Source organism: Papio anubis, chromosome 1 (genome assembly GCF_008728515.1).
Source record: "Papio anubis isolate 15944 chromosome 1, Panubis1.0, whole genome shotgun sequence".
In the NCBI taxonomy this organism is placed as follows: Eukaryota; Metazoa; Chordata; class Mammalia; order Primates; family Cercopithecidae; genus Papio; species Papio anubis.
Window position 1 is genome coordinate 64,534,243 of NC_044976.1, and position 18,636 is coordinate 64,552,878.

The 18,636-nt window shown below is 37.8% G+C and overlaps 1 protein-coding gene across 3 annotated transcripts in view; it reads left to right on the plus strand.

The window, feature by feature from the left end:
* The window catches only part of PDE4B (phosphodiesterase 4B), a 575,666-nt gene that overhangs the window by 345,492 nt on the left and 211,538 nt on the right, over window positions 1-18,636 (plus strand). The gene's annotated exons all lie outside the window — the stretch shown is intronic.

An 18,636-nucleotide genomic window follows, 5' to 3' on the forward strand; every position in this document is an offset into this window, starting at 1 on the left:
TAGGATTTTGTTTAAAGTGAAACAAATAGGAGGAGGAGGAGGACATTGGAAGATAAGGACTGAGATACAGAAGCAGGAAGGTTGCCTCTGTTTTTTTCAGTGAGTGATTCTCTCTGTACAGTGCTATTCACATTTTCCCACAATATAATGACTCACAAAATTTGTAAGGTCCAGATGATCCTCTCAACTTCCCATATATTAGAGACAGCTTTGGATATCACCATCAAACCAGTATCTGAAGAAATCTCAATGAAGGTTATTATTATTGCTTATTTTTGAATCTCATTTCACAAACTTGGGAATGCAGTAAATATTACCATCTTTACTTTCACTAATGTATCCTAATTTCTGTCTCTGAGTCCTATTTTACTTACCTAGTAGAAAACTTAAGCTTAGATCTTTCTGGCATTCTCACCCTCAAGAGTGAGTCACAATTCCTTGGGCTTACTGCCAAGTATGAATATAGGGCAACCTTGTCTTGAGTAATTGGGCCCATAGGCTGACTTGACCATAAGAAGTCTGTTGTTCCTATCCTCATAGCTTCTTTAGGTTTACTGTAACAGCATTTGTTGCCTTCTTGTAGTCCTTGGGGCCCAGGAATCTTAAGCAAGTCTTCTTCTGATCCTGTCTGCCTAGAAGCCATCTCCTTCCTTGTGTCTTGCTACCTTCTCAATATACTTTGGGGAAGCAGAGCCCAGGCCGTTTGTACTCTTAGGCCCCCAACCTGGAAGGTGGGGAGTGGAAGGGAGTTGGTAGCTGGAGTTGGGCTTTCACTCTCTATATGTCCCTTTTATCTACTGTCCTAAAAGTTTTCTGACTTTCCCTATTTCTCCCCTGGGAGAACAGTGAGCTCAGGGCCTGCTTCTTGCTTCAATGGAAGAGAAGGGAATAGGAAAAAGGCAGAGAGAGAAATGCAGAGGTTCCTATCTCAAAACTATATACGCAAAAGTGGAGAAAAAAAAAAAAGACTTTTAAGGCTGCCCTTAAACAGTGGAATCTTTTCTAAGATGAGATAGAGATTGCAGATGAATATGTTGAAACCAAAAGAACAGTTTTCAGTTTTCTTGTCGTGCCAGAACCATGCTGTCTTCCTAGGGAAAACATACTCTGATTCAGCCAGAGAAACAATTGTGTCTTAGGCAGATAGTTACAAAGCTGGCACCATGGAGTTGCTTTGAATAAGCCAATGCAATTATGTGGTCCTTTAAAAACTTCTCTATTTTATAATTGAAGGCACTAAGATAGAAGTAGTACCTAGAATAGCAGAGCTCTCAAAGGTACCATGGCCTTTTACCACTTCTCTCCTGAGCCTCTCTTATTTTTACAAGTATTTGGTTCTTCTCCTTTTGATGTTTCAGGGCTGGAGGAAACTCCTACTCATGTTATCAGACACTATATGCCTTATTTTACATATGTACTTGGACTCAGCATCCAAAGGGTACCATTGTGGCTCGTTGGGCTGAACATGGATCCTTGACTTGGGAAGCATAGGTACACATTCCTTGCTACACTTAACTCATTTGGTGGTCTTTAACAGGTTGCTTATGCTATCTAAGGCTATTTCCTTATTTTAAAAAGAGAAGTGAAAAATATCTAATTCACGATTTTGTTCTGAGAGTCAAATGAAACAATGTGATGAGAGGTTGTTTGTAAAATACTGTTTTATACAATTATTTCATTTTTTCCAAAAATGTTTATTATGTGTGCCATGTGCCAAATGCTTTGTTTGGTCTAGGCTTTATAGCCATATAGATAAATAAAATGCAGTCACTTCTGTCAAGCAATATAATCAGGTGAGGGAGATAAAACAGAAAGATACAGTGTGAAGTCATATCTGTAGAGATATAATTGTGTCATATCATGCAAAATTACATAGTCTGTACAAAAGGATAATACTAGAATTGGCTTCCTGAAGAAGTTGACTCCTGAATTGAGTCTTATAGGATGAAGAATTTGGTGGTATGAGGTAGATGAATGAGAAAGACATGCCAAGGTATCAATAACAGAATGAACAGACGGTGAAGCAGCAAGCACCCATGCGTTGATACATATTGGTGGAAGCAGAGGGTGGACAGACATATCAATATAGCTGGCCTTTATAATTGGAAGCAATATGTAGCTTGAGATAAATATGGGCAGGTAGTTAAAGAACAAAGATTACTCTAATAAAGAACTCAGATGTAATTTTTTAGGTGATGAGAAATCATTGAAGAGTTTTATACCATCAGATTTTTACTTTTTACAGATAACCCCAATGAAGGGATTCGCAGTGTCAGCAGTTAATTTGAGATATCAAGACCAGAGTCAGAGAGACAAGTCAGTCTCACCATCTGGGGAAGCAATGACGAAGATCCGAATTAGCACAAGATAAGAATAGAGTATGAAGAATAGAGCAATGCTTGGAGATTGACTTGGCTCTTGGAGATACTGATTGCAATACGGAAATCAAGGATGATTGATGCCAATGACTGGGAAGACATATAGAGGTAGAAACAAGTTTGGGTGTGGATAAATTTAGTTTCGGGTGCTCAATTTGAGGGCTATGTGAGGCATGCAGGTTGAGATACACATACAGATGCTGGAATTATGAACTTGAATCTCAGAGAAGGGATCAGGCCAGTAATATAGATGTATTCATACACTTAACAAGTACAGCTTGAGAGACTACAACCATAGAAGTCTCATGGTCATTTTTTGCTCCCCAATACTCTCATTTTGATAATTAAAATATCTGATTTCATATAGTAGTTAAATTTCAAGTTTGCATTTTAAGCTAAAGAATCTGCCCTCCCAAACTTTGGGCATGAAAAATATGGAATGAGGGAGGAAAAATTGGGCCAGGAAAGATCTCTCTTGACTGATACCAATGTAATCTGGTATTGGGTTGCTCTGGTTGTTTCAGATGTTTCAAGGGGATTCTTTCTCTTCTCAGTACTTTCATGAGCTCATTGAAGAACTGCCTACTGAGCTATGCTAATTACAGCTCCCTTGATGTCAGCAGTCTGTATCCGTAGGCTGGCTACTTATGGTCCCCTCCCATCCCCCCGCCCCTCACCATGTAGTTCCACTTTTTAATGGTCCACTAGTACCACCCTAATCTAAGATATCCTTTCTACTTTAAGTTCTGTTCAGGTGCTATAGCATTTATCCTGAAACATGGACTAGTTGATATCTGTTCTCCCAGGGCCTCGACCAAAACCAAAGTAGAATGAACCCCATTTTTATCTTCTATTTCAGAGATGTGTGAATCGTTCAATTAGAAGTGGCAATTGAAATGATGAGGTCCTCTTTCTTCCCACCCTCACCCTGCCAGTAAGAATGCTCATAAAGGGGCCAGGCACAGTGGCTCATGCCTGGAATCCCAGTACTTTGTACTTTGGAAAGCCGAAGTGGGCAGATCTCCTGAAGTCAGGAGTTTGAGATCAGCCTGATCAACATGATGAAACCCCATCTCTACTAAAAATACAAAAATTAGCTGGGCGTGGTGGCAGGCACCTGTAAGCTCAGCTACTCGGTAGGCTGGGCTTGAACCCAGGAGGCAGAGGTTGCAGTGAGCCAAGATTGCACGACTGCACTCCAGTCTGGACGACAGAGCAAGACTCCATCTAAAAAAAAAAAAAATGCTCAAAAAGGAAGATAAGTGGAATGCAAAATGCAAACAGATTGCTGGGGGACAAACCATCATTCAGAAAGTGAGCAGAGGCAAGGAAGGACAGAGACAGAGAAGCAATGGTTGAGACAGAAGGAGAACCTGGAGAATAAGGAGTTAAATAAATTACAGAGTAAGGAGGTCTAAGAAGGAGGACATAATCAACATATGGGATGCTGTGAAGAATGCAATTCGATGAGGACTAGGATAGTAAAATGTTAGATTTTGCTATGAGATCAATTCCTATCCTTGTAAGGAAATCCAGTTAGAGAAAGGGAAATGGCAAGGGTTTTTGAGAAGTGTGGATTAAAGAGGAAAAATATTAGATATTAGATAGAGGAGATGTGGGATCAATGTAGAGTTTTTAGAATTGGAGAAACCAGCAATGTTCACAGGCTGAGGGAAAATAGGCATAGTGACGGCTGATTTGAAGAGGCAAGAAGGAAGAAGGATAATTGATGGTAGATGGTTAATGCTGATTATTTCTCTTTGGGGCACTTTCGAGGTCTCATGGGGTGTAGGAAGGAAGGAGATCAAGAGCATAGTGAAGAGGTTAGGACTGATTAAAAGGAGGGATAGCTCATACACTGAAAAAGGAGAAGTGTGACATAAGCATGCATTTTGATTTGTTTGTTCATAGTGGCAGAAAGTTGGATGAGATCATGTCTGATGGCTTTAATTTTCTCACTGAAATAGGGATAAGGCTATGTGCTAAGTGTGGTGAACCAGGATCTGAGTCACATCTAATCCACTCATTTAGAAATTAGAAAGACTGAGCTGAATTGAGTGGTATTATTATACCTAACATAGAGATGTGGAATCCGTGATTCAGAACACTTAAGTGACTTGCTTGAGGCTGCCCTGGTGGCTAATGTTAGAGTCTGGACAGCATAAGGAATCTCCAGATCATCAGGTTATTGGCACTTGAGAGTCTCAAGAGATTCTTATGTTCCATCTTTACCAGCCCATCAAAGGAATAGAGGTAAAAATAGAAAATTGCAAAGAGTTGTAAATTCATATATTCTTTATTACCTTTCCCCTCTCCTTTCTATAACCAAACTTTAACATTTACTGAATATCTAATATCTTCTAGTCACTGTGATAAACACTATTCTGGGAAATCAAATATGTAGCTGATTTATAGTGGGCACTTATTGTGTATCAGGAACTATTCTAAGTATTTTATACTTATAAATGAATGTAATTCTTTTATGAATATAATGAGGCTGGAGAACTCCTGTCTCCATATTACACAGAAGGAAACTGAAGTCCAGTGATATTAGCTGACTTAAACACAGATATTAAGTTACAAAGCTAGGCTTGTCTAGCTTCAGTGCCCACAGTTTAATCCATTACAATATACATAGTTTCTACTCTCGAGGAACTTACCTTCTTTTGGGAAAGCACAAGGAAAACGTGGGTGGTTTTAACAAATAAAGCAATCGAAAGCTAGATGATATAACACTACAGAAAAAGTAATGGCCTGGCGCCATAGGTCATGCCTGTAATCCAGCACTTTGGGAGGCAAAGTGGGTGGATCACCTGAGGTCAGGAGTTTGAGACCAGCCTAGCCAACATAGTGAAATCCCATCTCTACTAAAAATACAAAAATTAACTGAGCATGATGGCGGGCGCCTGTAATCCCAGCTACTTGGGAGGCTGAGGCAGGAGAATCGCTTGAACCCTGGAGGCAGAGGTTGCAGTGAGCCGAGATCATGCTACTATACTCCAGCCTGGGCAGCTGGGCAAGGTCGAGCAAGACTCTATGTCTACAGATTCAAAAAAAAAAAAAAAAAGGAATAATATGGGCCATGATGAAGTGCAAAATGACTAGGCTTTTAGAGATACAGGAAAGAGATGTCAGATGGACTGGGTTGTCTGGTAGGTAGGATTAATACATTTTATTAATACAACACTGATGGCTAACAAGTGTTTGTTGAATTTAGTTACTCAAATAGAAATAGTCCAACCAGGCTTATCGTTTATGTGCACATATATAAAACTTTATACTTTTATATTAAACCCAAATCACCAAGCCAGACTTTGCCTTCTTTCAAGTGTTTCCCCTTAGAACTTTTATTGCCAGCAGACCTAAGCTAGAACCTTTCCAGCCATTAGAATAGGTTCTACTAACACTGAACTCCAAAAAACAAGTGGGAGAGGGCCTTGATCTTTGTCCTTTTAGCTAAGGAAGCTCTTTGACCACCATAAAAATGTGCTTGTTTTCTCTCTACTTTATCAACATATCAAAGGTATACTGAGAAAGGCAGCTTGTATTGGGACCCAAAAGGTCTAATTACAACCTCTGTATTTGTTTTCTATTGTTGTTGTTACAAATTACCACAAATTAAGTGGCTTAGAATACCAACCACTTATTGTCTCATGTTTCTATTCATCAGAAGTCCAAGTACAGCATGGTTCAACTGCTTGGAATCTCCAAGCCGAAATCAATGTGTCAGCATGTCTGCCTTCCTTTCTGGAGGTTCTAAGGATGAAGTTGCTTTAAGTTCATGAAGATTGTTGGCACAATTCAGTTCCTTGTGTCCGCAGGACTGAAGCCGCTGTTTTCTTGCCAAAAACCAACCAGGAAACTCTCTCAGCTCCTTAATGCTGGCCAGTTTCCTCATCCCATTGTTCCCTCCATCTTCAAGCCAGCAAAGGCACACCCTTCTAATGCTTTGAATCTCCTGGGCTTTCCGCATCTCTCTGCCTCCAGTAGGAGAATGTTCTCTACTTTAAGAGCTCATGGGATTAGATTGGGCCCATCAGGATATTCCAATGTTATCTGCCTATCATAAGGTTTGTAACCTTAATGATATCTGCAAAGTCTCTTTTACCATTTAATGTAACATATATACGAGTTCTAAGGGATTAGGGAATCAGCATCTTTTGAGATCCTTCTGCCTACTATACCATCCCCCTAGAAATAAGTGAGCATTACTCAAAATAGCCACTTAAGTAAATCTCCCTCCCCCCCACCAAAAAAAAAAAAAAAACCATGAGCCAAACATACAAAAACCACATCTGCACCAGAGCCAGGTATCTGCTGACTCCCCAGCTCTAGTCAGAGAAGAGGTGAACATGTTTTAAAAGAAAAGATTTTTCATCAGGCATCCCATTGTATATATGTTGGACATTAGACCATTCTTCACCTATGTGAGGCACTTAGTAAATTGTAGCTGCTGTGATGGTGATGAGGGCAGTGATCTCACTAGATTTAACTTAAGACAGAATGTTAGGTACTGAAGCAGATTCAAAGCAGATCAAATGTAGCTTTTGCCTTAGGGAAAATGACAGGTACACAAATAAATACAGGATGAAGCAGTAAATGCCTTGAAAAGAGGAACCTTTTTTTCCTTTTGATGGCTCTTCTTGATGCTTGTTTTAAACTGTTATCACCCAATTAAAAATGATGCAAAGGGTGGAGAGCAGTGTTTGTTAGCACGGGATTTACCCCAACTGCCACTCACTTCCTGTGTAGTGTCAATCTTGCAAATCCAGGAAGGCCAGCCACTCGAAACCACCTCAGAGAGGGCCAGGAACCAGGAAAGGTCAGCGAAGCCTCTTGGATTTAAAATAAAGAATCAGGAAACAAAGGGCTCAACGCAACTTTTACAACTACAAATTAAATGCAAAGAATGACACATCATTACATAAGCAGCATAAAATATAATTTAAATGTCAAAAGAACTGAAGATTCTTGAATCATGTAAGAAAAACTTGCAGAATGTGTTAAATGTCTCAATTTGTACTATACCAAAAAAAAGTAAAAAGTAAAAATGGCATTGTTTTATAATGCAAAAATACAGAAATCAGTCTTGTTTTCCTACTGTTTATAGGAATCCTTATGTTTATTTTAGCTAACTTTAAAAATATTCATCTTTTAAAAATTCTTATGACTTTCAGGGACTGTGGATATATTTGAGTATAAGAGGGTATTATTTAACTTAAGACAGTGCTTAAATGTGATATGTGTGCCTATTAAAGTTACAGTTAAATCTTTTATATGAAGAATGCATTTTCATTGGGAGGAGTAGGCGTTTCACAGATTGCTCTACTACTTGGAATATGATTTCACATGCATTTTTGCTCTCTTGAAAATTAGCTTTGTGGCAATTGGTTTCCCTACTTCTGCCACCCACTTACATTTTAGATCTTTGTTTTGAAGCTTGTGAGATATATTTAACAACATCATATTAACATTTTAGGTCTCTGTCTGAATACAGTAGTTCCACGTTCTTTGGCAGATACAGAATTTTTCTAGTTTTTGGTTGTCAAAGATATCAATCTAAACAAAGCTAAATGTGTATGTATTTCTATACATGCATTTGTATGTGTATGTGTGTAGTATAAGCTATACCTAGAAAATTTACTCTTCAATCATTTATTAAACATTTATTGAGCTCTTACTGTGTTTCCTGTAGTTACCTAAACACCGAGAATACTAAGGTTACTAGGACACAGTACCCTGGATTCAGAGAGCTCTCAGAATATTAGTTGAGGGAAACTTGGAGCAGTATATGGTGGTAAATGGCAGCCAGCAGTGCAGATAGAGAGCTTTGAGAATATATATAATAGAGAAGAAACTTACTCTAAACTAGGGCAGAAAGAATTGAGCAAAGTTTCCCGAAGATGACTTTATTTTAGTGAATAAGTCTTTTAGAAGTAATTTGTTTATTCAGGTTTCTGATACTTTTGGCATTTTCTCAGATTGGATGAATCCCCCCAGTTTACTGGAGGGGACATAGGAAGGAAAGGAAAGCAGAGTGAGTTAGGGAAGAAGAGAGAGTAAGGAGTAGTCTCAGAAAGCCTCCTCAGAAAGCCTCAGAAAGTTATAGCCTCCTGGGCTTTTGCCTCTGGGAAGAGTATACAATACTTTCTGGACCTATGGAAGGCTGGGCCTGAAGGGCATCTTAGGTCAGTTTCCTTTACGGCAACATTTTCCTGGACAATCTTGAGTAGTGCTACCTGAAGTCACATAGTCTTCCCTCCCAGGTCGGTCATTGTTCAAACTAGGGCACCAACACAATGTATTCTGCACCAGAGGTATCACGAAAACAGCAAGGGAGTAGAAACATAGTTGACTCTTGAACAACATGGGCATTAGGGGTGCCAAACCCTTGCACAGTTCAAAATCGAATATTACTTTTACTCCCCCCGCAAAACTTAACTACTAATAGCCTACTGTTGTTCAGAAACCTCACAGATAACATGATCAATTAACACATATCTGAATATGTATTATATACTGTCTTCTTACAATAAAGTAAGCTAGATAAAAGAAAATGTTATTAAGAAAATCACAAAGAAGAAAAAATATATTTATTATTTATTAAGTGGAAGTGGGTCATCATAAAGCTCTTCATCTTTGTTGTCTTCATGTTGAGTAGGTTGAGAAGGAAGAGGAAGGGGGTGGTCCTGCTGTCTCAGGGGTGACAGAGGCAGAAGAAAATTTGGGATAAGTGGACCTGTACACTTTAAACCTGTGTTGTTCATGGGTCAACTTTAATTCTACATAATCTCTAAGAAAGTCAACAGTAGGGCTAAAAGATTTAAAGTCACCTCTGCCAGTTTACATGTCGCTTTGCTTGGCTCACTTCAAAATTAGGAAAGCTATAATCCTCTGCCAAGAATTCCGTATGCAAATATTTTTTAATAAAGAAAATCATAGGAGGAAGTTGAATTTTGCTGCAGTATGCCAACATACTAACAGTGTGTTTTAAAATTTTTTTGACAGAATGCAGTGTTAGAAAGCAAGCACAACAGAGTTCATTTACGAGAATACCTGCTTTAAAAATAACTCTACTGTTAGGAGGAAGCAACTTCTGGACTAGTTCTTTTGTGTGGAAAAATCCAGAAATGAATAGGAAATAAAGTTGTTGTGTGTTATATACAGAGCATTTGCATCATGGAAAAAGCTTTATATTCCTTTCGAAGTGACACAGTTATATTCTCATTTAATAATATTGTAATGTCGGTGTTTTGACCTTTTGTTATCTGGCCACATCTGGTAATTTTGTGTCTTACAGCCTTCAGTCCAGAAAAAAGTTAGTCAGAAAGAACAGTTGAAGGTTTCCTTCAATACTTAGTTCAGCCACCAGAAAAGGTTTCCACAAAAGATTTTTCTCCCAGCATCAGAGAATGGGTGGGTAATACAGAGAGTAAGCTAAGGGAGAGAGAACAGTTCAGCTCACGTCTGTGTTTTGCATCTGTGTTGTAACAGGCATTTACAAAAGGCTGTAGATGCAGTACAAAGAGCATAGCACAGGAGCCACAGTGTTGATTAGAATAAGAAGCCCAGAAAATGCTGGAAGAATCAGAATAGCATCACTTTAGTGCAAAAGATACTTATAAAGGACTTCTCTTTTGCTAGACACTGAACTGCAATAAAAGTGAAGACAAGGGTTTGTCTTTGTTTCTAGTGAAACAGGTTCATTCACAACTGTATTATGAGCCATGTATACACCAAAATTCAGAATTCATTTTAACCAGGGGAAGTAAGGATGCTTCATTGAGTATATAAGGTTTAAGTGGAGACTTGACAAATAGGGACAATATTTGCAGGTAGAAGATGGAAAAGTGGGAATGGTACGTGGATCAGACATTACATCTGGAATCCACGGCAACAATTTGAGCATGGTTGAAATAAGGAGTAATGCAGAGAGATGAGACTAATAGGACTCTGGTTAATTGGAACAGGACAGTGAAGTCAGAAGATCCTTGATGCTCTGCCAGCCAGGGTGCTTCTAGGGTGGGTGGTGATGCCATATAGTGGAATAGCAGACACTGCTGGGCACTCCTCCTTATGAACAGGACTCTTAATTCTAATTTGAAAGCCAATGTGCTCAACATGAAATCACCTATTTTCTCAGAACTATCTTGTAGCAAGGGATGGGTATGTAACATAGTTCAGGCTATTGAGACATAAACAGAAGTTGAGATATAGCCAGAGGACATTCTGAAAGCCTCTTGAAAAGGAGAAAGTCACAGTTGACATTTGCTTTTTTCATGTTGCCCTGCACCCTTCTTTCCACTCAATTTGTAGGAATGGGCAGCCATCTTGTAACCAGGATGGCAGATGTCTTGTGGGCAGACGTCTTGTGCTAAGGATCCTAGAGCAGGAAGAAAGAAGGAGCTTGGTTGAGTAGCTGCAGTAACTCAGGTCTGCCTACCCCAGACTCCTTGTTATGGGAGAAAAACAAACTTCTTATTTGTTTAAACCACTGTAGCCAGATTTCTGCTAGAGCAGCTAAATTGAATCCTTATTAATATAGATGGCCTGTGGGGAAAAGTGAAAATAGTTGAGGGGAAAAGTTGAATGAAAGTTACAAGCCCTAAGAATTGTAAGGAGGGAGAAAGGAAAACTTGCCAGATTTTCCCAAGTCAGTACTGAGCAAACGGTTCCAAGTTTTTTTCCATTGAAGAATTGCACGTTATTACATCCATTCATTCAACAATTAAACAAATATTTATTTATTTATTTATTTATTGTGCCACTGTTATGTGTGAGACATTTTACTGGATTCCAGGGGTACAAAAATGTATGTAATGAGACCCTTCAGGAAGCACACGATCTAATAGAAACAAGCGTGTCAAACTTAATCATAAACAGTTTGGATTTGAAAACTGTGATTTATAAATTTATAAAAATTCCTGAAACTGTAGTAGAGAATAAACTATTTTCTTCCAGCTGCACCAAAGATTTGGAGTGTAAATTGGTTACTGATACAAATTGAGCATTCCTAATGTGAATCTCTGAAATGCTCCAAAGTTAGAAACTTGGAGCGTTAACATGACACTCAATGGGAATGCTCATTGGAGAGTTTAGATTTAGATTTAAATTTTCAGATTAAGGAGGCTCAACCATTCAACCAGTAAGTATAATGCAATTATTACAAAAATCTGAGCTCCAAAAGACTTCTGGTCCCAAACATTTTTGGAGGATAAGGGATATTCAACCTGTACATTAGTGCTGCAGAATAAAAGAGGCCATGGTACTTTTTCGCCAGTGACTTTGAGTTAAGGGAGCACAAAATTAGTGTCTTTCTAAAGGAAAATGAATTGAGTAACTGGAGAGGTATTATCTTGGGAGACATATACATACCACCAGTGGACAGTTATGGATAGCTACTCTACTCTCATACACTTCCAGAGGTTCCCATCTCCACTTTTAAAAACCACTGCATCTCATCAAACTATTAACTTTTTACAATAGTAGAATGGACTGATGTGCGAAATATAACCTCTTTATGCCTTGATGAAGCTATGGTGGCCATGAGCAGCAATCTACAAACTTGATTGCTAGCTTCTAAAACAAACATTCAATGTCAGCATTAACCTATTCCTTTCCAGACATTCATCAAACATTATTGATCACCCCCTATATATAGGCCTTTTCTGGGGATAAGGGCATCCCATCGTTTATCTTTGTATGATGAATGCAGTATGTTTTGAAGTCTTGAGTCTCAGGGAACTTTGGAAGTCAGGTCATTTCTGAGCTTTTTATTTAAGTAGCAATCCTGTGGTCTTCAGACAATGGGAAGTGATTTCCGCAAAAGCTTTTATGCTTTACTACTTGCCCTTTAAGAAATGTGGGATGAGATAAAACAAAGAAGGTGCCTTTCCAGCCAGTTCATTGCTGCTTTGCTTCCCACAGTGGATTGTTGTGCTTCTCTGGATAAATACTGAGTAGTGTTTTTCTCCTAATTATTTCCTCAAAGTGATAGTATCAGCTCTGATGTTGAATAATGATCCCTGCTATTATTAAGATTGTGTGTGTGTGTGTGTGTGTGTGTGTGTGTGTTTTGAGAATTGTATGACTGCTATATGACTGCCATATTTGCTTCACTTCACAAAAGTCAGTAAGGACAGGAAGGCATTTGACAGGTTAACTAGTCCACCCCTCACCTCTGGAAGTAACTTTTAACATCTGCTGTTAGACATTCTTCTTTTTTACTGTTCACAGCATAATAGAAATATATCAAAACTGCTCATCCTGAACAAGTTTAGGAGAAGGCCATTGCCTGGGCAGCATGATTTTATGGACTTAGTCTACCATGACTTTTTCCCTTGGATGAGCAGCTAAACGGTTACCACTGTTGCACAACTCCACTGTTCAAATAAGAATCTATGTGAATGGTAGCCCTGAAGTTGTGCAATAAAAAATCCACAGAGTCAGACCTCACAACTCTGAGCTAAGATATTTGAAATGTGTCCACCACATTTCAAGCATCACACTCTTTGGGAGCCTGCATGCTATTCTGAAGACTCAAAGTGAAATATTAAAATTTCATGTAAATTTTGCTTCTATTCTACTATCTGTTTGTTTTAAGACACAAATCCTATTTTAAACTACTTACCATAGAGGAAAATTAGTGTTTCATTAAAACTGGCCCTGTTTAAAAATCTGTACTTTCTTATTCCTATTGCACACTAAAAATGATGGGTAAACACAAAGGACAAAGGACAGCTTCTCCAATGAGCTGTATGCAACTCTAGGGCCTGGAAATTCAACTCTTTTTGAATTTGTGGATCTATGCTCTCAAGGGTTTATATATGACTACATTAATAAATCAGCCAATAGCCTTCAAATAGGTTGACAGCCTGTGAAACCCAAGTGAAAAATTTTGTGCAGTAAGGAGCAATTCACGTGGAAGGAAAGCAAAAATAACATATTTGATCAATATATTATACTTCAGAAAGCACTTGCACATGAGACTGTGACCTTTGTCAGTCAAAGACCATTTTCAAATTATTTGTGTTCCCAATGCTCTAAACAAAAGTAAATTCCTAACAAATATTTCTTTTTTTATTATATTTTAAGTTCTAGAGTACATGTGCACAACATGCAGGTTTGTTACATATGTATACGTGTGCCATGTTGGTGAGCTGCACCCATTAACTCATCATTTACATTAGGTGTATTGCAAGAATAAATATTTCTTAAGTTAATTCTTAATAAATATTTGTTATCATATTTGGCCCACCTACCAGCCCGGTAAGGTCGGGAATATTGTCATTTTTCAAAGGATGAAACTGAGATTCAGTAGTGATTTGCCCAAGATAACACTGTTAGCGATCACAGGATTGGGAAAAGGAACCTGAACCATGCCCACAGTGCACTGTCTATGACACCAGCTACCTTCCACATACCCACACTCACAGTTTCCTTTTAATAACCACACAGTTTCAGGGGAGAGGAAAAACAGTCCGTGCATATTGAGTTGCTTTTTCCGGTTCAAATGCCTGGTGCAGAGTAAAAGCTATTTTCTAAATCTGGTAAATCTTCTTGTCTGCTTGGATTCAGTCAGACTTCAGAATGGAATGAGCAAATGATAGATGGCAGTAATAGGGTGCTTCCAGTGGGGCATTTCTTAGCCACTTTATTCTGCTTCTTGGAACTCCACTTGGAGATGTTTTAAATCACTTAGGAAGAGAAACTAGAGTGAGAAAGCCAGACTTGTAAGGAGCTCTGTCCTGACAGACATCTTTAATGATTTGCTATTACTCTATCACTTGAGGCACTACTTATTTGGACTGTACCCAAGTAAACCCTACCAAGTCTTGCAAAAAGACAATAGAAATGAGGAAAACATGTTTTCTCTTCTTTTGGGGGTCACTATCTCATCTGTATCATTAAAAGAATACATTCTTGGGCCAGGCATGGTGGCTTATGCCTGTAATTCCAGCACTTAGGGAGGTGGAGATAGATGGATTTTTGAGGTCGGGAGTTCAAGACCAGCCTGGCCAACTTGGCAAAACCCTGTCTGTACTGAAAATACAAAACTTAGCCAAGCTTGGTGACGAGAACCTGTAATTTCAGCTACTCGGGAGGCTGAAGCATGAGAATTGTTTGAACCTGAGAGGCAGTGGTTGCAGTGAGCCCAGATTGTGCCACTGCACTCCAGCTTGGGTGATGGAGTGAGACTCTGTCTTAAAAATAGTAATAATAAAATAAATAAGTAAAAGAATACATTCTTAGGAATGTAAGAATTTGCACTGGCTTCCCCAAGGAATTTTCTATGATCTCACTTGTTATCTAAATCTTGTCTATTCTTGAAGGATGCTGAAAGCTTTCTATGCCGATTCTATTTCACGCGATAATATCCATGTCTTACTTTCTATAGTTTGTTGTCTTTTAAGTATGTTTATTGATTTATAATTTACAGACCATAAAATTTATCTTTATAAAGTATACAATTTAATTATTTTTAGTACATTTATGGAATTGTGCAATCATCACCCACATTTAAGTTTAAAATCTTTGGATATCTCCCCTAAGAAATCCTTTATTAGCATTCACTCTCCATGAGCATTTACTCTCTACTACCACCATCCTCAGCCCTAGGCAACACTAATCTATTTTCTGTCTCTATATATTTGCCTATTCTGGTTATTTTATATAAATGAAATCTTGCAATATGTGGTCTTTTGTGACTGACTTCTTTCATTTAGCATAATGTTTTTAGGGTTTATTCATGTAGCATGTATCTGTACTTTATTCCTTTTTATCGTTGGATAATATTCCATTGTATGGCTATACCACATTTTGTTTATCCGCTCATCAATTGATGAACATTTGGGTTCTTTCTAGTTTTTGACTATCATGAGCAATGCTGTTATAAGATCCATGCACAAGTTTTTGTATAACTAGGACAGAAATCGCTAGGTCATATGGTAACTATGTTTAACCTTTTGAAGAACTGCCAAATTTTCCCAAAGCAGGTGTACCATTTTTCAATCCCATCAGCAATGAATGAGCATTCTGATATCTCCACATCCTTGCCAATGCTTTTTACTGTTTGTCTTTGTTATTTTAGCTACCCTAGTGAGTGTTAGTAGCATACAATTGTGGTTTTAATATGCATTGCTCTTGAATGATGATGGTGAGTATCTTTTCATGTGCTGATGGCCATTTGTTTATATTTTTTTGAGAAACATCTGTCTAAATCCCCATTTAAATTTATATTATATTTTTAAACTATTGAGTTATTTATATATTCTGGACACAAATATATGTGATTATTGGTTATATAATTTGCAAATGTTTTCTCCTATTCTATGGATTGTCTTTTTACTCCCTTGATGTTATCATTTGTAGCACATTAATTTTGATGTGGTCAAATTTGCATTTTTTTTCTTTTGTCACTTGTGCTGTTGGTGTCCCTTCTAAGAAACCATTACCTAACAGAAGGTTATGAGAATTTACTCCCGTGCTTTCTTCCACAAACTTAAGGTTTTGGGGGTTCTGGGGTGCTCAGTAATCCCAGAACTTTGGGAAGTCAAGATAGGGGGATAGCTTGAGGCCAGGAATTTGAGATCAGCCTGAGCAACATAGTGAGACCCATCTCTCCAAAAAAGTAAAATATTATCCAGGTGTGGTGGCACATGCCTGCAGTCTCAGCTACTCAGTAGGCGGAGGCAGGAGCATCCCTTGATCTCAGGAGTTTGAGGATGCAGTAAGCTATGATTGTGCCACTGCACTCCAGTCTGGGTGACACAGAAATACCCCACCTCGAAAAATATATAAAATAAAATAAAATGAGAAATAAAGTTTGGACTCTGATAAACTTTGAGATAATTTTTTAATATGTTGTAAGGTAGGAGTCCGACTGCATTCTTTGTTACGTGGGTAGCCAGTTATCTCCTCACCATTTGTTGAAAAGACTGTTCTTTCCCCATTAAATTGTTATGGAACCCTTGTAGAAAATTAATTGACCATACATGTGTGAGTTTATATCTAGACTCTCAATTCCATTCCATTGATCTCTATGTGTATCCTTAAGCTAGTATCACACTGTCTTATAACTTAGATTTTGAAATCAGGAATTGTAAAACTTGGTTCTTTTTCAAGATGATGTTAGCTATTTAGGGGCCTTTGTAACCCCATAAGAATTTTGGAATCAGCTTTTCAATTTCTGAGGGAAAAAAAAAAAGGCCAATGGAATTGTGGCAGGGATTGCACTGGTTCTGAAGATCATTTTCACATTATTCATTGATAACATATGGAAATACAATTGATTTACATATGTGGATCTTGTATCCTGCAACTTTACTTGAAGTCATTTATTAGCACTGATATTTTTCTATCAGATTCCTTAAGATTTTCTATTTACAAGATCATGACATCTCCAAATATAAATTGTTTTACCTCTTCCTTTCCAACAATGATGCCTTTTATTTCTTTTTATTGCCTAATCGTACTGACTAGAATCTTCAGTACAATGTTGAAAAGATGTGGCAAGAGCAGACAGCCTCGTTTTGTCCCTCAACATAGGGGAAAGCACCCAGTTTTTCCCTGTTAACTATGACAGTGGCTATGGGTTTTTCATAGATGTCTTTCATCGCGTTATGGAAATTCCATCATACCCCTACTTTGTTGGGTATTTTTTCATGAAAGGATGTGGAATTTGTTATATGCTTTTACTCTGTCTATTGAAATAATCATGTGGTTTTTATTCTTTAATTTGTAAATATGGTCTATTACGTTAATTAACTTTTGTATGTTAAACCAACCTTGGATTCCTGGGTTAAATCCCACTTGACCATGGTGTCTAATGCTTTTATATGATGCTCGATTCAATTCCCTAGAATTTTGTTGAGGAATTTTTTATATCAATATTCATACAGGATGTTAGCCTGTACTTTTCTTTCCTTGTGATGTCTTCACCTGATTTTAGAATCAAAATAGTACTGACCTCAGATAATGAGTTGAAAAGTGTTTCCTCTTCTTTTATTTGTTGAAAAAAAATAGATTTTATAAGGATTTGTGTTACTTCTTTAAATGTTGGATATAATTCACCAGTAAAGTCATGTGGGTTTGAACTTTTCATTGTTGGGTGTCTTTTGGAAAAAAGGGCTTATAGGCAAAGAGAACAGTAAAATGTAATAGAACCTTTTTAAGGAGCAGTTAGAAAACAAAAGCAGCTGTAGCTGAAGTGACTCCCCATTGCCTATATGTTAAAATTTAATCTCATTAGTCTGATTCATGGCTCTTCCTAATGTGGAACTTGCTCAATCCCTCCAGCTTCATTCATCTCTTGTCACTACTTCTTTCACACTTTAGGCATCTTCCATGCTGATTTCATAATAATAGTTACTCTCTTCCAGGCATTGTATTAAGTCTGTGACACAATCTCAATCAACCATTATATTCAAATTCTCAGAAATAAGGCTGCTGTTATTTCATGACTTCGTTCAAGAAGCTCTTACTCCCCAGAATGAACCATGCCTTTATTCATTTCTTCTCCCTCTTTGCCTCTGTCTTGTGAGGCTGAAAAATTCCTATCTATGGTTTAAAACTCACCTGGAGTGTCACCTACAAAAAACACCAGTGAAGAATGTCTAACAGTCTGGGTACTTTTTGTTAATATGTCTGTTTCTCGCCTATTGTAAGTCTTTTGATGGCAGGCACCATATTTGATTCATCTCTTTATTTCCAATCTCCCAGGGTGCCTGTCACACAGTAGACACTCAATAAATAATTGTGGAGCTAATGAATAAACCTGGCTATCTCTAATGAAGTTCTCCCCAGCATTTTGGATAGCTGAGATGTTATGTATTTCTCTATGCTTCTTATAGCACCTAGTGCAACACTGAGAAATGCTCATTGAAGTTAACTCGACTGAATGATAAATTAATATTATAATGTCAGTAGCACATTTTGAACTCTTCAGTAAAAAGACACCATGAAAACCTCAAAGTAGCTGTAAAAAATATAAATGATAAAAATCTGTTTGGATGACATCTTTTTAGAAAATACAAAAACAATTCTGTTGTGTTTTGATACATAATTACACTTGAAGATTTTTGGTGTAACAGAGCTGTGTTTGGGGATTCTAGTGATCATAATAACAGCACTGCTTGATGCTAGGGGAGGGGAAATCTATTTTAGAAGCTTTCAATGACAACTTTTGTTCTCTGTATCTGGAAGCAATTCCCAGTGCTGTTTACTTAAATGCTTTATAATGTGGAAAACTCAGGAGCAT